This window comes from Nycticebus coucang, chromosome 14, assembly GCF_027406575.1.
Source record: "Nycticebus coucang isolate mNycCou1 chromosome 14, mNycCou1.pri, whole genome shotgun sequence".
In the NCBI taxonomy this organism is placed as follows: domain Eukaryota; kingdom Metazoa; phylum Chordata; class Mammalia; order Primates; family Lorisidae; genus Nycticebus; species Nycticebus coucang.
Window position 1 is genome coordinate 88,230,616 of NC_069793.1, and position 20,084 is coordinate 88,250,699.

Consider the following 20,084-nt stretch of genomic DNA (forward strand, 5'->3'; position numbering starts at 1 on the left):
AGGGAGATTAGAGCTATACGCTTCAGTGAGATAAGTCAATATATATACTTGTAAACAAAAAAAGGCATCTGTACTGTTATTCCTTCAAAATAATACTAGAAAAAATGAGATTTTTTTTTTATTCCTTCAGTTATTTCGTGGCATTAAAATTCAAGTAAGCATCTGTTTGGTGAATCTGTATTACCCTGTCTCTGTACCAGTAGAATTGACTGTCTTGCAAGTCCTTCTATATTGTAAGATTTTTTTTTAAGTATCTGTATCCACATATATATTTTTTAATTATAATGGTGTTCTGCAAAATGTTCATGAAGAAGCTCTTCTGTGTGACCTGGACTTCTCTAAGTGGACATCTTCTACATGAATGGACATAAGACTGCACCACCCTCTTAGATGTTATTATAGCTTTGTTATCTACTGCAGGGTGAAAAGGCTTTTTACATTATATCATCAATATTTTTGAGATAATGAGCCTATATGAATTAACCTGAGAGAAACTCCATTATGCTACTATTTTCTTCCACTAGAACTTTAAGTAGTTTAAGATTAACTATGTTATGATGTAAAAAAATTGATAGATATGACAAACTAAATAGAATTTTAAAAAGCAGAGAATTATTGTAATGAGGTATTAATGACTGGCAATAGGGAGAAAATATAACAAGCAAGTCAAATACAGTAATTTGAGGGCTTGTCATTAGATAATATGCACTGTTTTACTTTGATGGGGGAAAGATGATTTTATGTTCTTATACTAGAATTTAGGTTTTCCATGGATTGAATTGGTGGACACTATACTGCAAAAAAAAATAGTATATATAAATATTTTTAATAGTTTTATTAAAAAGATTTATTTTTTAAAATCCACATATGCACTAGACCCTACTAAATACATAACTTATGTACTATTAAATGGTCTACTCTAAGAAGACAAAGAAAAAAAAAAAAGAACAGTTCTAATGTGGGCGTGAAATAACAAATTATCAGTATCTTTCTTTCAGGGTCTATGTGTGTGTGTGTGTTGTAACGAGAGGAAGGGAGGATATTGGCGTTTGTTGATTAAGTGTTACAGTTCATGCACAGAAGCAGGTTCTGTTAATCCATTTTATGGCTAACATTTCTACAAGGTGGATATTATGCCCATTTAAAAATAAGACAACTGAGGCTTAGAGAGAAATGTTGTCAATGATTAGTAGATAGTAGAACAAAGATGTACATTCAGGTTAATCACATTTCAAACGCCATACCATTTTCAACTTTACCTCTTTCATTCTTAGTTTTCACATTTTTAAAACAAAATAAAATGAAATGAAATAATTTCTTCTGGATCTAAATTGTTACAATTCTGTGAACTTTTAAGACTAGAAAGAATGACTGATTCTACTGTAACATTTGCTAATTAGGATGATTTCTCAAATTTTTTAAATTATCTTTTGCCTATTATCTTATTTTGTCACATTACTTCTTTGGTAGAATTTTTTTATATATAGTTACAGAGTTGTACAGGCCTATGGTTAACATAGCTTAAACATGTAATGCTTTATTTACCCAAGTTCATTTCCAAATACTGATTTGAAAAGAAGTCTAAATAATGTCAGAAAAATTATTATTAATAATGAAACTTCTAGTTGTTATGGTATTACTGTGTACCAGACCCTCTGATAAATGTTTTACATGAATTATTCACTTAATCCTCACAGAAGACTTACAAGGCAGTGAAGGAGGCTGAAACTTGGCAAATCGCTTACAAAGCCATAGAGAACATTTAAGTTTAAAAAATTAGGATTTGAATCCAAACCTTCCTAGTGTTTACTGAAAAGTCACGTTGCAGATGGACTAAGATACAGTTATTAAGAAGCAGCAGTGTAAGATCTGACAATAAAAAAAAAGAAAATCAAGAAACTGAATAATTCCAAAATGCTGGAGGTTACTAGAACATTGTAGGTATTCCCAAACCAGGCATGTTAGAAACTTCTGTCACATATATTGTGGACTATCTTGAATGAAAGAAAAAAAAAACAAAAACACATATCTCTTTTGATATTATACGAGAGAGGAAAAAAATCCTTCTACAGTGTTAATATGGGCATATATTTGGATAGAGAAAGTATTCTAAGATATCATTTCAATTTATTCAATTCAAAATAAATATTTTCTCTTATCCAAGTACTAACCCAGTCCAACCCTGCTTAGCTTCCAAGATCAGAAAGGATCGGACACATTCTATGTATGGCCATAGACCGAAATAAACATTTTTTGTATGCCAGTAATAGTTCTGTAAGCTTAGGGAGGGCATAGAGGGATATAAATTTCAAAACTTGTATTGGCACAATATTCAGGCCTGAGAAGGTGACAGATGCTGTACATGAATTATCATGTGAGATATAAAGTGGAAAGGTACAGAAAGACTAGCCACGTGGTATCTTAAGCTTCATTCTCATCCCACGGGTTGAGACTTCCTTCTTCAGTTTGGACCATTTAACCATGGAAACAATTTAGACAAGTAGAAATGGGACAGTGGACATTCCAAGAAGAGATAGATGATAAACTGAACTGAAATAAAGCAGAGCATGTTTGGAAAATAAAAAAAATTATTACTTCTCAGCGATCGTACTGATTAGGGTGCACACGTACGTCTCTGTGTACATGTGTGTGAGATGGCAAATGCACAAACTTGGAATAGAAGTAGGAAAAAACTGTGGAGGCATTGGAATTTTGTGATGAGGAATTTATGCATTATTCTATGTATTCTGGAGAAGCAAATAACTGATTCATTTGTTCTATTTCTCCTGCTGAGCAAACATTCCTTATTTTACACTACATGGTTTCTTCTTTTTTTTTTTTTTGGTTTTTGGCTGGGGCTGGGTTTGAACCCGCCACCTCTGGCATATGGGACCGGCGCCCTACTCCTTGAGCCACAGGCGCCGCCCTACACTACATGGTTTCTTTCAGAGACTATGATGCATTTATCACTTCTCTCTGATCTCCTTCCTTAGCTAAATAACATCAGTTCATTCATATTTTCCTCATGTGCCTTATTTTAAAATACTTTAATTATATTTGCTATTGTTCCCTGAATCAGCTATTCATGCCACTTCCCTTGCAGACATTAAAACATTTTAACATTCCAAATTAGCTCTGCCCATCCCTGAGGAGAGAGGATGATTGTAGTAGTCAGAGTTCTACAGAGAGACAAAACCTATTGGAGATGTCTATATCTCTACTTCTGCCTCTACCTCTATATCTGTATCTAGAGAGAGAGGTATGAGAGGGGATTTATTAGGGGAATTAGCTCATTCAATTATGGAGGCTGAACAGTCCCCCAGCAGGCTATCTACAAACTGGAAATCCTGGGATGCTGGTGGTGTGGCTCCGTCCACGTCCAAATGCCTCAGAACCAGGGAAGCCGATGGTGTCACTTTCAGTACAATGCCAAATGCCTGAAGTAGGGGCTTCTGGTGTAGGTCCTGGAATCCAAAGGCTGGGGAGCATGGTGTTGTTATCCAAGATTAGGAGAGGAAGAATATATCCTAGTTCCAGTAGACAAATGGATGAAGTTACCTTTTATCTGTTTTCCTTTCTCCAGGCCCCTAGCAGATTAGATGGTGCCTGCCCACATGGAGGGTCGACCTCCACTTAGACCACACAGACTCTCACGTTAATCTCCTCTGGAAATATCCTTATAGACACTACCCAAAATAATGCTGTACCAGGTTTCTATGAGTTGAAGAAAATTTCTTATCTAGTCAAGTTGATACACAAAATTAAACATCACGATGATATGTAATATTATTGATTCTTCCTTTGTCCACAATGATAGACAGTTGACTCTTAAACAACACAGGTATAGACCTTGCAGATCGACTCACATGTGGCTTTTCTTCTGCCTCTGTTACCCCGAGATCATTTCCTCTCCTCCTCAGCTTACTCAATATGAAGATGAGAGGATGAAAGTACTCATGATGATCCATTTTCACATAATGAATAATAAATGTATTTTCTCTTTTTCTTGATTTTTGTAATAATAATATTTTCTTTTTCTCAAACTTACTTTAATAATATAGTTTATATTACATATAACACGCAAAATATGTGATACTTGACTACATTTTATAGATGATCGGCAAGGTTTCTGATCAACAATAGGCTACTAGAAGTTAAGTTCTGAGGTAGTCAAAAATCCTACTAACAGAAATATTTATGCCATAATTTTATGAATAGCAAGAATTCCCATCACTTGATTTTTCTCAAAAAATGAGTCAGGTTGTAATGAAATATTAATTTTCATTAAATTAATCCTAAAGGTTTAGCTTTTTATTGTCAAGAAATGGTTCATTCTACTAAAATAACTTCAATAAAAACTAAAAATAGATATAATATGTAGCTTACCACAGTAGTTCCTAAAGAGTATAGTACTATTTGCCTAAGGTAGACTCATTTGTTATACTATGCAAGCTGTTTTAACTGATACCATCTAACAAATACTAAGGAAAAATATATATTCTGGGTGAAAGTTTTCAAATTATCCTGACAAAAGAGTTTGGGCTTTCTCACCCATGGTCTTAGACTGAGATAAGATAAGGATGTCTGGGTTCTCCTGTTCATCCCCCTGGACAGGAGGGATGGTAGAGAGGGCTCCTTGTGCTCCTAGAAAACCATAACCATGCACAATGATGCCCAGTGTAGCTGCTTGGCATGTTGCCACTTTTGTTGCTCTGGGTATAAAAGTGTACAGAACCATCCCCTTGTGTGGATTGTGGATTGCGGATGGCCGGTGGCAGAGCACAGATTGTGGGCTTTCCATGTAGCCCAGTCTCTGGCCACCAGGAGCTGGATGAGGGGGATTTACTGTGTGGGCCCCCCCATCCCACTGCCATAGCTGAATAAAGAGTGCGCCATACCTGCTCTCCAGTGCCTCAGTTGCCCTCTGGTCTGTTAGAAGTGAACAATTTGCACAACATCAAGTAAGAAAAGTTTCAAAGGAACTATTTTTTTTTCTTGTCTAAATCTGAATAGAAACTTGATACCAAAATTCTATGACTCTACTTATTAACCTACTTCAGAAACCTGCAGCTTATTCCCCATCAACCAATATTGCCTCCACCTTCAAGGCTGAACTTGACTCTAAATTACAAATAGCATATTTCATTGCCCAATTTGTGCACATTTCCATTAAGTTCATATCTCATTCTATTAAGGGCAAAAATACCCAAGGGTCTACCACAGAGAGAAGCAACATAGACCATCTCTGCATTGTAGATAACAATTTTGTGAGGTGACAAGAAATTGAAAATTGGATGGAGTCACAAGTTGAGAAACAATTTTATTCCTTCAATCAAGTAATACATAAGTGGTCCTAGGGGAAATGTAGATGTTTTGTCTGGCAGAGGGTCCAAAGGACCTTGCAACGTAGTTAGTAATTGAAAAAAAAATTTTAGCAGATTATAAAAGATTGAAGGTATAAAACATGAATTAGTATTTTCCTCAAATTCTAGTGTCAGTATAAAAAGCCCATGTTCCAAGTCATATAGCTTGGTGTTCTCACGGGCTGTATTTTTTGTTGAACTATTGCATATTATTTTCATAAGGGTAACTTCCCTCATTTAGCAGGATAGAAATTTTTTTTCTACAGTTGTATTTTCAATTTGTCCATATTAAAATAGCATATGTAAAAATTAAATATTCTAACTGTTTTCTAAATGCAGATTGTTCAGTTTCTTTTAGAAGAATATACATATATTTCTATAACACATAAATCTAGAAGCTCAAATAATACATTTGTGTTGTCTTATCAAAAAGATACCAAGTTCCCTTGTTGCTTTCATCCTTCCTACTTGACAGTGTTCCACAGAATGAATTAATTAATAGTCCACTGGGCCTTCTACCTTAAAACAAATCTTGGGCAATACTTGACTAAGCTATTTCCCCTAATGAGCAAGTTGCCATCATTTTTCTAAAGAAATCTTTTGTTAAATATTTATCTTTTCCACCCACCCAGATTACCATTTCTTATTTACCATCACTTTTTAAAGCTGTTTACATCAACTACTGATAATGATAAAGCTGAACTAGTTAAGTTTCCCAAATTGGTCATCAGCAGATAATTATGATAGTTACTTGGAAACTTAGCAGTGTGAGCCATGTGTGATTGCATTTCCTAACTGCCGCCCTCTTCATAAGTGCATCATTAGCATTCAGAAGAAATTATAAAGAAGATAATGACTGGAAAATAACCTTTTTAATGACAGCTGTTATATTTTAAAAGAATGATTCATTGGCAATAAAGCTATAAAAGTCTACTTCATCGTATATCACCATGAACATGTACTTCCATATTAGCCAGTTTCAAGAAAACACTCCCAAGGAATGTGGACTTCACCTGACAAGGAACCCAAGCTCATTACCGCTAGAGTAATCAATAACCTCTGCTAATGTGTTCAGCTGGCGACACAGTCCAGATCAATAAAACCTGCCACATGCTTTTGTTTTAGGAAATGAAGCCTTTTAGTTCTTAATTAAGGGAGAGACCTCACATCCGTAATGATTTTTACAATGAATATTACCACAGAGGACATGGGAATGAATCTGAGTTTTTCATTAAGAACTGCATAAGGAAGGAGAAAAAAAAAAGAGGTTAAAAATAAGGGAACTTTGTTTATTGCTTCCTTAGCATTTTGAAATAGAAACCCATAGGAAGTCATGTTCCCGTTGAAGTGAAAAAATGACAAAGATTCAGTTTTAGTATCCTAGTGGTAGGAAACAAAAATGATTTACTCAGCAAATCTCCAAATAGTGACCAAGCAAGCCACCACCTTTCAAGAAGAGACTAGTGGATCAACTTGCTTGCAGAATTTACAAAGAGAGGTCCCAGAGAAGTGAAGAGAATTACACAATATTTTGTCTATAGCAGAGCCCTACAATTTAACAATCTAATTCAATGTTCTATATTGTTTAAAGAATTAGGACAATTTTATAATGTAATGGTACCAAGTAAAATCTTTGTTACAGTGAGGAAATGGTTTACATTGTAGTCTTATTTATATGCAACAATAAAATGAGATAAAATTCAACTCAACACCTGACCCTGAGATAACTCCCAATTTTTTGAAAACTACAATACCATATAGTAGACAAGCAGAAGTATTATTTCCTTTTCTTCAAAAATTCTTGTTAATACCTTGTTTCCCCGAAAATAAGACATCCTTCAAAAATAAGACCTACTTACAGGAAAGATAAGATGTCCCCTGAAGATAAGACCTAGCACATTTTGGGGAGCACACTTTAAAATAAGACACTGTTTTATTTTGGGGAAATAGGGTACTTTTCTTGAATTGAGTACAAAATCACAATTGTCTTAAAAAATACCTATAAAAATGAGAGACACCTCATTGCTTTGTACAAATAAGGCAAGTGTTAGAGAACTCAGTTTCCCTGCATCAATATCAGATAATACTTCCTTGGTAAGTCCACATACTCACTTCTTGAACCTCGCTGGGTGTGATGAACTTTCTTTGGTCAGGATGATTTCATCTATTCATTTATTTGTAAGCTGGAAAGTTCTGACAAAAGTCTTTGTAAACGATTACTATTAGCTTTGACATGATAAGAATTGCTGTCATTTGTAAATGCTTTCTTACTAATTTTGGATATACTTACAATTTAAACATGTTTTCTGTTTATAAGTAAGTTTAGGTCTCAGACACTGAAATAACTTCTTATGTTTCTCAAATGTTGTTTCTCTTTTCTTTTTTTTTTTTTTAATTTTCTTTGTTATAGATTTAGAAAAAATTCTGCCTTTGGAAACTTCACCTTTTTACCCACATAAAAGATGAGGACAGACATTTCAAACGCTTTGAATAGCCTTAAAAATGTTTCCAAACCCTGATAAGTTCTATCTGCACATGAACTACTTTGCTTACTCAGGTGTGTTTTTGTAGAGACAGAATCTCACTTTATAGACCTTGGTAGAGTGCCATGGCCTCACACAGCTCACAGCAACCTCCAACTCCTGGATAGCGTGTTTCTGAATGTATTGACCACATACCAGAGTTGCTGCCCAACTAGTTATACAGTCACTATGGACTCTGCAAGGAGGAAAATGGGACAAAACCAAGCAAAGATACTGTAGCCCCATTGGTCCCGACTTTTTGGGACCCAGGACCAATTTTCATGGAAGGCGACTTTTTCATAGGGTGGAGGTGGATAGGGATGGAGTGAGGGGATGGTGATGGTGGATGATGAGGGGAGATGATTTCAGGATGGTTCAAGTGTATTACATTTATTGCGTACCTTATTATTAAATTACAAGATACTATAATGAAACAATTATGCAATTCACCGTAATGCGAATTGGTGAGAGCCCGGAGCTTGTTTTCCTGAAACTAGATGGTCCCAGTGGTAACATCAACCTCAGCTCCACTTCAGACCATCAGGCATTAGATTTGGGCAACCTAGATCCCTCGCATGCTCATAAGAAGTCTACTGTGCAGTTTGCCCTTCTGTGAAAATCTAATATTGCTGCTGTTCTGACAGGAGGTGATGTGAGCAATGGGGAGTGGATATAAACTTCACTCACTCACTAGCCGCTCACTTCCTGTTGTGAAGCCACATGACAGACCGGTACCAGCCTGGGGGTTGGGGAATGCAGAAGCAGCCTGTAAACACTTCAAACCAGCCCACGGCACTTGTAGACCTATAAGTTTGTATAGATTTACCAATAGGAATTGAAAATAAAAAATCTTACTAAGATGAATTAGGACTGCCATATTCACCATTAAATAAAAGTGACAAACTCTTTGCAGCATACTTTATGATGTATGTGTATGTACGCCTTAAGTTTTCTTGGGAGGAAAGGATACAGTGGGGAAAAGGAGGGAAAAGGAGAGAAAAAGGGAGGGAAGGGACTGACTGAGAAAGATTCATGAGTTAATAGATGATGATCTGGCTGGGTCAAGCCACATTACAAGAGAGTTGGATGTTCTCAGCTTTTCTATTATTGTTTATTGGTTTGTTTATTTGTTTCATGTTATTCTAGATAATGCACAATTCTACATATAAGGCTTGGCAATAGCCATTTTATATGCATCAACTGATTTAATTTTCAGTGTAAGTCTGTGATGAAAGTAATGCTATCATTACCCTAATTTTAGCATTAGGACCCTTGAAATTAGAATTAAAAAATAATTGTCCAAAGCAACTAGAAAATGGCAGGCCTGAGTTCTGAATTTAATTTAGATTTCTGCAATTTATTTTCTCCTTATCTGCTGGCAGGCAAAACTTTATAATTCTCCAGCAATTATAGAGAACCTGAAACAGTCTCTGCTTTTCTTCTTGATTTAGCTCTATCTTAAGTCTTAAAATAGGCATGATTTTGTCATCATTGTATAAATGTAGTAATAATTATTCACTAAAAGGGAAAAATCTAGATTTGAAGAAAAACACTACCCTGTTTCCCTGAAAATAAGACAGTGTCTTATTTTAAGGTGTGCTTCCAAAGATGCGCTAGGTCTTATTTTCAGGGGACATCTTATCTTTCCTTCAAGTAGGTCTTATTTTCGGAGGATGTCTTATTTATGAGGAAACAGGGTAGATAAGGTTTCCAGAATTCTGCCAACTTGTTTCAGCTTTTTAAAAAACACTGAGGTATCATTTGTTCATTTTCCTTCAAAAGTATCTAGACGATACTTCTAAATGTCATAGGTAACTTCACGTATGCTCACTTATACATGACCTCACAAATTGTATCAGATTTCTATGTTATTGAAAAAAAATTTTAAAAGATAGTATTTTAAATTATTTATCATAAAATACATGGAATGGAAAATGGAGATTAGCTTATAGGCAGTGAATTAAAAAATAATTGATAAAGTAAACGTTTTATAACCAATGAAAGTTATTGAGGGATTTTTAAATTAAATCTTTAATGGTATATTTTGAAAAATAGCATTTACAGTGAAGAAAAGTAGGCTGAGGTAAATCTAGACCCTTGGTTTCCATTTGGCTGTTTTCTTAAACTCTGCTTCTTGAAAAACTGGCAGTATTTTCTCCTTTCTCACTGTAGTGCTCTATATCCAAAGCTTTGAGCCATAGGTTTAATGTCATCACATAAAATGGAAATTTATAAAGGTTCATATTGACAGTATTTTTTCACTGTCAGAATGGACAAATACAACCTAAGCTGTGATTTAAAATAAAAATAGACTGGGAAGTACACCTAAACGTAAATGAGAAACTATTTTTTAGTAGATTATGAGTGTGTAATCCCATAATTGGGTAACCTTAACAGACTTTAGAATAAAGAATTATTTCATAGCACTTGAGAAAATACAGTAAGTCCGTGCATTTATTTAAAATAACATCTTTTTTTTTTTTTTTTTTTTTTTTTGTAGAGACAGAGTCTCACTTTATGGCCCTCAGTAGAGTGCCGTGGCCTCACACAGCTCACAGCAACCTCCAACTCCTGGGCTTAAGCCATTCTCTTGCCTCAGCCTCCCGAGCAGCTGGGACTACAGGCGCCCGCCACAACGCCCGGCTATTTTTTGGTTGCAGTTTGGCCGGGGCTGGGTTTGAACCCGCCATCCTCGGCATATGGGGCCGGTGCCTTACTGACTGAACCACAGGCGCCGCCCAATAAAATCTTTTTTTTTGTTAGAGAAGTTTATATTATTTGTAAAGTGCTGTTTCCTTTTAAAAAAAAATAGCTTATTTTCAAACTCTGAACCACAGAATTTTTTATACGAAGATTGCTTTTATAGCATAATTTGCAAAGTATTTGTCAAGAATATGTATGTATATATTTTTGAGACAGAGTCTCTCAGTTGTTTCAGGCTAGAGGGTCCTGGCATCAGCCTGGCCTAGCTCACAGCAACCTCAAACTCCTGGGCTCAAGTGATCCTCCTACCTCAGCCCCCCAAGTAGCTTCGGGTGCCCACCACAACACCTGGCTCATTTTTCTATTTTTTAGCAGAGATGGGGTCTCACTCTTGCTCAGGCTGTTCTTGAACTCCTGAGCTCAAGAGATCTTCTTGCTTTGGCCTACCGGGGTGCTAGGATTACAGCTATGAGCCACTGCCTCCAGTCAGGAATACCTTAAGTATTTGCATGGGTACAATATTTGCGTGATGATACATGCTAAGTTGGTCTAGAAGTGGAGGCTCCCTGGTTCTTAGCTCCCAGTGCCGAAGAATAAGCACTAGTGGTCCCTAGTCATTGATAAAGTGATCACAAGTACAAGGTAATCAGTCACATACAGACACACATTTATTGCCAAACAAAGTAAACTATAATAATATGTCTCAAAAGGTGACAGCAGTCCTCTCCCTAGGTGGATAAGTGACTAGAAATTTGGAGCACATACAACCTTTTATATGCTAACTAGTTTGTCTCGCCTTTTTCCCTCTCTTTGAAGGGATTGGCTGTTGCCTCCCTCCTTTGGGGTAATTGACGGGTTGGAGTTACATAACAAACTTCTTAATACCCAAACCTTCCAGAAGACCCATGGCGTCAAAATTTGGCATTAATTTTAATTATATTATAATGAGTCATAGTCACTTTAAGGTCACTGGGGGCTCCTCACTGTGTGCTCCTGGTGGGGACAGTCCCTAGTCAGTGACTTGGTTTCTGCTCTCTGCTCCTAGCCACTTCTCCCATCTTTTGCCCTGCTATCAAGGAGAGGAGCTAGGGCCTTAACTGCACATCCCCCGCCTGGTGGAAAGAGAGCAGCTGTGGACCAAGGCCAGAAGTCTGTCCTCAGGTGGAGGGTCCTGGAACACAGGCGGCCTGTCTCCCCGTAGCCACAGCCCCGGAGCGCGGAGGGAGCCGTATACGCCTCGGTGGGCTTGGACCGAGGAACTGCTGTCCAAGCTCGTCTGACTGCAGCTCCCCGGGCACTAGGAGGTAGAGCCCAAGTTTGGCCAGCACCTACCAACAATACCCATGCAAATATTGCTGAGGTAAGCGGCCAAAATGACACTAGGTTTGTTTAATATGATTTGTTTATTAGAATCTAAGTGTGGACACAATTATAAGAGGGACTTTATCTAACAAATGGAATCCATGTAACCTGGTTCTTTGAACCCTCAAAGAAACCCCAACAATTAAAAATAAATAATCTAAGAGTGGAATCATAGGTTAAAGCAAAAGAAACTTAAAAGGGAAGGAGGAATGATACAAAGAAGAATATTGTTCAGGCTCAGCGCCGTAGCACAGTGGTTACGGTGCCAGCCACATACACCGAGGGTGGCGGGTTCGAACCCGGCACAGGCCAATTAAGCAGCAATGACAAGTGCAACCAAAAATAGCCGGGCATTGTGGCCAGCGCCTATAGTCCCAGCTATTTGGGAGGCTGAGACAAGAGAATTACTTAAGCCCAAGAGTTTGAGGTTGCTGTGAGCTGTGACATCAAGGCCCTCTACCCAGGGTGACAGCTTGAGACTCTGTCTCAGAAAAAAAAAAAAAAAAAAAAGTTCATTGAATACCTAGATTGTGCAAAGCGTTATTTCTTATTAACGAAATAAATAATTTATATCTCCTTTTTACAGATGAAGTAAACTGTGGCTTATAAAATGTAACTTTCCTAAGGTTAAACAGAAGTAAATAAAAGCTGGTAATTGACAAAGCAAGAATCTCAACCAAATTTATTTAAATTCAAAGGTTATTCTTTTTCACTGCTGAATGGACCATAGACATCTCTAAAGGTGCACCTTTCATTTTCGGATGAGAAAGTGGAGACATGAGAGATTAAGTCCTCTCATAAAGCTTCACACATAATGGACAGGTGTGGCAGGGGATATAGGGCCTCTATACTCAGTCCAGAACTCGTGTTTTGCATTTCAGTAGAATGTTGTTGGGTTTGCAAGATCTGTCTATTTTTGTGACACCATTTTCTTCTACATTATAACATTTAAGAGGCAAAATGAAACTCACCAATATCTGAGAGCAGTGAAGTTTGCATTTAATAGTTTTTCCCTTTACTGGAATCTATTATATAATTAGCAGAATCTATACTATAATATAAAAACAGTAGATCATTGAGAAATCAAGCATTTGATTGAAATTAACATTTGGATTCTTTATGGTAAGTGGCAAAATTCTAAGTAGTTGGTACTTGAAAACTATACGTTCTACAAAAATTGCAATGATGTTAATGTGAAATATGTTTTAAAATTGAAGATCCAGTATGAAAAGCCTGGAAAGCAAAACTCAGCTGTACTTAAATATTTGATGGCTGTAATTTTCAAATGACTTGAAAGCAACTAGTACACTTTCAGGCTGTTCATACTGGTATCATAACAGTAGACAATTAAACTTTTTAATGACCCTATTATTTGTCAGTATTCAGTAATCAAAACCATTAGCCAATGTGCTGAGCTGATGGCAAACTGGAGTCAGTAATCCTGTGACATACTTTTCTATACTTTTATAGAAAATGTACCCTTTTGTCTCCTAATTAAAGGCTATTCTTTCATTCTCATTTGAGTTCATTAGATATTTAAGAATATTCAAAAGTAACTAATACCTTTGAGTTTACTAGTTGTCTAAGAATGTTCAAGAGTAACAACAAAGCAACTTTAAGGTTGGTCTGTAGTAACTAAATCATGTATCAATTGGAACATATAGATTATTAGGTATATCCCAATTTAAGAAAACCCCATGCAAAAAAAATGTTTATACTCACATTTGGAAATTATTATATAAATTATCGTCAGTATTATTTTGCTGTAATATATGTTATCTTTAATCCTCTTAATCTAAGACACTTCTATCCTAATACAATGAACAAAATTTGCACTTTCCTCAAAAATTATACACTGCAAACTCATATATTCATTTTCTCAAATTCTGATTTTTAGCTAAAAAAGTAAGATTTCATAAAATGCAATTTGTTAAATATTATTCTTTGTAAACTAACATACCATCTGAGTAATCAAAAATCACTATTACATAATTGCTTTTGCGGTTTCTGTGTGTTTAATCATGACATTTGTTTGGTCATCATTTAAATTTTGTTTCTGGTAGAATCCAGTATATTCCTCCCTGTGACTTTTAAGGCTGCCCAATTAGGATGGCTGTCAATTAGAGGAATCAATTGCAATTTTCACTAGACAAGCTTTTCGTAGTTAACAGAGTCTCCCTAAATCCCTATATATTGTCATGTTTTGGGGGTTTTTTTAATTCAGTTATTGGTTCTATTCTCTAACACCAAAATTGTAACACAATTTTACTTTTTGCTATGTTGAGCCCTTTTTTTTCTTATTGTTGGGAATTCATTAAGGGTACAAAGAACCAGTTGACAATGATTGTATTTGTTAGGTAAAGTCCCTCTTATAATTGTGTCCCACTCCCAAAATGTGTGTCACACACAGTGACCCCCCTCCTTCCCTCTCTCTGCTCTCCCTTTCCCCCAGCTTCCACAATGTACTAGATCATTAACTGTCCTCATATCAGAATTGAGCACATGGGATTCTTGTTTCTCCACTCTTATGATGCTTTACTAAGAATAATGTGTTCCACTTCCATCTTTTTCTATTTTTTTTAAGATATTTATGATTAATTTACATGTTTTTTGTCTGACTCCAAAGTGAGGGTTATAATAGAACAACATTAAAAGTTTAATAGTAATGAATACAAAATTCAGAATATATCATGGTTGGTATTCTGAGAGTAAGGGACACTGTACATATTTAGTCTGTAGCATTTCTAGCAAAAGTTTCCCATACATATCTGGAATTATTTACCATTATTTGAATGATTTCACAATTTCTTATTTGAAACTTACATTTCTTAGGTATTTGTGTCTTTCTTTTTTTTTTATTGGTTTTCAATAGATAGAACACAAAGACTGTATTTTTTAGTAGGACTAATTTCCATTGTAAGGAAGAAATTGGGTTGTTCTTACTGTAATGCAGTTAGGGGGTCTATATCTGGAAGCGAGAGGATTCACATGGGCTTTACTTATTCCTATCATATCTAATAGCAAACATTAAGTAAAAACCACATCAAATTAATGAAATTAGATTATCCAAATATGTAAACATTTCAAAAATGAGTTTAACTCTCATAAGTAAAAAAATAGTGATACACTGAGGTATTGGCTTAGGGCAAAGGAAGCCTGCAATGAATGGTAGAAAGAGGAAGTCATAAATAACTACAACCCTAAGCTACTTATACGAAGAGGAATTTACATGTGCGTAAGGCTTTAAGTGTTTGGATGAATGTGCGTATGAGAGAGATTATACATACTGCTGTATATTTATATATATATAGGTAAATATATAGGTAAATATAAATATATATAATATAAAATATATAGGTAAAAATAAATATATATATACACACACACATATTTAACTAATTATACACCCTCCTCTTTCCTTTGGCTTCTTCTAGATGAGCATTATGATCAATATTTAATTTTAAAATGTAGTTGATAGGTCACAAGACCACAATGAGCCACATCCAAATGCTTTTTAAATTTACTTTTGTAGATTTAGGTGGTAAAAGTGTTTTTTTATTCAGAGATGAATTGTACAGTGGTGAAGTCAGACGTTTTATGGTAACTATCACTCACATAATGCACATTGTACTCAATAGATAATTTTTGATCTTTCGCTCCCTTCCCACCCTTCCTTCTTGTGTTCAGTGTCCATTATACCCTTTTGTATGACCATATACACCCATCATTTATCTCCCAATGATAATGAGAACAAGTAGAATTATTAAGTTTTATCCATTCCTGAGATAATTTACTTAGGATCATGGTCTCCATTTCATTCAAGTTGCTGCAAAAACATTACTCTATTGCTCTTTATGGCAGAGCAGCACTCCATAGTATATGTACATCACATTTTCTTTATACACTCATCGGCTGATGGGCACTTAGATTGATTTCATATCTTTGCTATTGTGAATTGTGCTATGATAAACATATAAGTGAATATATCATTTTGATATAAGGACTTTTTCCTCTGAGTTGATACTCTGTAGCAGGATTATAGAATCAAATAGTTTATCTACTTTTAGTTTTATGAGACATCTCCATAGTCTTCTCTGTAGTGGTTGTACTAGTTCATAATCCCACCAATGTATGTAAGTGTTCCCTTGTCTCTGCATCTGTGCCAACATATACTGTTTTGTGCTTTTCTAATAATGGCCATTTTGACAGGGGTAAGGTAGCATTTCATTGTGGTGTGAATTTTCATTTCCCTGATAATTAATGATATTCAGCATTTATTTACATATTTGTTGGCAATTGTATATCTTCTTTCCAAAAAACTATCATCTGTTCATGCCAACTTAGTAATATTTTTTTCTTGCTGATTTGTTGAAGTAGATTCTTGATTTGAGTCCTTGGTAAGATGTGTAGGTTGTGAATATTTTCTACCGCTCTGTAGGTTGGCTAGTTACTCAATTGATTATTTCCTTACCTGTACAGAAACATTTTAGTTTGATTCAGTACTATTAATGTATTTTTGTTGGTGGTGTATTTGCTTTTGTACTCTTACTCATAATTTCTTTGCCCAGGCCAATGTCCAAAAGGGTTTTTTCTAAGTTTTCTTCTAGTATTATTATTTTAGGTCTTACATTTAACTCTTTAATCCATGTTGAGTTAATTTTTGCATATGGTGATAGATAAGTAATCCTGTTTCATCCTTCTACCTATGTAATTTTCCCAGCACCATATATTGAATAGGGATTCCTTTTCTCAGTGTATGTTTTTGTCTGCTTTGTCAACAAATCAGTTGTTTGTAGATATTTGGGATTCTATTCTGTTCCATTAATCTGCATTTCTACTTTTTATATCAGTAACATGTTCTTTTAGTTACTTTAGCTTTATAGAATAATTTGAAGTCCGGTGATGTGAGGTCTTCTATTTGCTCTTTATGTTTGGGATTACTTTGGCTAACAGGTATGTTTGAGCAGTATGTACATTTTAACAATATTGATTCTTCCAGTTCATGAGTATGGATGTTTTTCTATTTGCTGTTTCCATGATTTCTTTCATCAGTGTTTTGTAGTTCTCCTTGTAGAGATCTTTCACCTCCATTGTTAAATATATTCCTAGACATTTTCTTTTCTTTTTGACTATTGCAAATGGTATTGAGTTCTTGATTTGACTCTCAGTGTTAACTATTTATACTGTATAGAAACATAATGGATTTGTGTACATTAATTTTGTGACTTGAGACTTTACTTGAATTTATTTACCAATTCCAAAAGTCTTGAAAGAGTCCTTAAGATTTCTTATATATAACATGAGATCATTGGCAAATGGGTATGTTTGGATGCCCTTTATTTCTTTCTCTTTCATAATTGTATTGTCTAGGACATCTTTTTTTAATTATTATTTGGGTTTCATTGAGGGTACAAAGAATTATGTTACACTGATTGCATTTGTAAGGTAAAGTCCCTCTTATAATTGTGTCCCACCCCCAAGAGGTCTGCCATATACCATGACCCCCATCCCGCTCTCTCCCTACTCTTCCTGCTCCCTCATTCCCCTACCTTCCACCTTTTATTAAATAATCTACGCTATCATGTTAGAATTGAGTACATTGGATTCTTGCTTCTCAATTCTTGTGATGTTTTGCTAAGAAGAATATGTTCCACCTCCATCCATATTAATACAAAGGCTGTAAAGTCTCCATTTCTTTTAATGGCTGAGTAGTATTCCATGGTATACAATACCACAGCTTGTTAATCAGTTCCGGGCTTGGTGGGCATTTAGGTTGTTTCCACATGTTGGCAATTATAAATTGAGCTGTAATAAATAGTCTAGTACAAATGTCCTTATGATAAAGTGTTATTTTTTTGTATTTTTTTTTCCTTCTGGGTAGATGCCCAGTCACGGGATTGCAGGATCAAATGGGAGGTATAATTTGGGTTCTTTGAGGATTCTCCATATTTCCTTACAACAATGTATTAGTTTACAGTCCCACCAGCAGCATAAAAGTGTTCTTTTCCCCCCACATACACGCCAGCTTTTGCAGCTTTGACTTTGTGATGTGGGACATTCTCATGGGGGTTAGGTGCAGGGCGGTTTTGATTTGTATTTCTCTGATGATTAGGGAGCATTTTTTCATATGATTGCTAGTCATTCATCTGTCTTCTTTAGAGAAAGTTCTATTCATGTCTCTTGCCCAGTGATATATGGGATTGTTGCCTCCTTTTTTGTTGATTATGAGTTCTCTGTAGATCATAGTTATCAAGTTTTTGTCTGATTCATAATATGCAAATATCTTTTGCCATTCTGAAGGTTATCTATTTGCTTTGGTTGTTGTTTCCTTAGCTGTACAGATGCTATTCAGTTTAATTAGGGACCATTTGTTTATTTTTGTTATTATTGCAATTGCCATGGAAGTCTTCATAAAAATTTTCCCTAGGCTGATATCTTCAAGTGTTTTCCACACACTGTCTTCAGGGGTTTTATTGTTTCATGACTTAGATTTAAATCTTTTATCTATTTTGAATCAATTTTTGTAAGTGGTGAAAGATGTGGGTTCAGTTTCAGTCTTTTATATGTGGTTATCCACTTCTCCCAGGACCATTTATTGAACAGGAATTCTTTTCCCCAGTGTATATTCTTTTTTTTGTTGTCAAATATCAAAACTAACTATAAAATGTTAGTTTCATCTCATAGTTTTCTATTCAGTTCCCAATGTCTATATCTCTATTTTTGTGCCAATATTATGCTGCTTTTATTACTATGGCCTTGTAGTACAGCCTAAAGTCTGGCAGGGTGATACCCCTGGCTTTGCTTTTATTAATAAGAATTGCCTTGCTTATACAAGAATTGCCTTGGTTTTTTCTGGTTCTATATCAAATGAAGAATTATTTTTCCAAACCTTGAAAGTATAATGATGTTATTTTAATAGGGATTGATTTGATTCTATAGATTGCTTTGGGAAGTATAGACATTTTAACAATGTTGATTCTTCCCAGCCAAGAGTATGGTATGTTCTTCCATTTGTAATATCTTCTGCTATTTCTTTTCTTAGGGTTTCATAATTTTCTTATAGAGGTCCTTCATCTCTTTTTTTTTTTGTATATATTCCTAGGTATTTCCTTTGGGGTGTATGTGTGTGTGTGTGTGTGTGCCCTTAATTAGTTTCTCATCTTGGCTGTTATTGGCATATGTAAAGGCTACTTACTTGTGGACATTGATATTATATACTGACATATTACTGTATTTTTTAATCATATCTAGGATCTTATGGTTGAGTCTTTGGGTTTCTCTAAGTATAAGATCATATAATAAGCAAAGAGTGAGGGTTTGACCTCCTCTACCCCTATTTGAGTGCCCTTTATTTCCTTCTCTTGCCTAATCGTATTGGTTAGAACTTCCAGCACTATGTTGAATAGTAGTGGCAATAGAGGAAAGAAACCTTGTCTGGTGCCAGTTCTAAGTGGAAAACTTTCAATTTTACTCCATGCAATATAATATTAGCTATGGGTTTGTCATAGATAGCTTTGATCAGATTCAGAAATGTGCCACCTATGCCTAAATTCTTATATGTTCTAATTAGAAAATGATGCTGAATTTTATCGAATGCTTTTTTGCCTTTATTAAGAAGATCATATGGTCCTATTTTTGCTTGTGTTGATATGGTGAATTACATTTATGGACTTGCATATGTTAAACCAGCCTTGCATCTCAGGGATGAAACCTACTTGATTGTGATGAATGGTTTCTTTAATGTGTAGCTATGTAGGATTTTGCTGAGAATTTTTGCATCTATATTCATTAATGAAATTGGTCTGAAGTTCTCCTTTTCAGTTGGATTTTTCCAGGTTTTGGTATCAGGATGATGTTTGCTTCGTAGAATGTGTTGAGGAAGGTCTTTTCATCTTGATTTTTGGAGAATAATTTCTTCACTATGGATATAAGCTATTTTTTGAAGGTTTGATAGAAATCTGGTGTGAAGTTATCTGGATCAGGGCATTTTTTATTGGGAAATATTTTATTGTTTTCTCATTCTTAGTGCTTGAAATTGGTCTGTTCAGGAGATCTATTTCTTCTTGGTTAAGTATAGGAAGAGGGCATGATTCCAGGTATTGATCAATTTCCTCTACATTGTCAATTTCTGGGC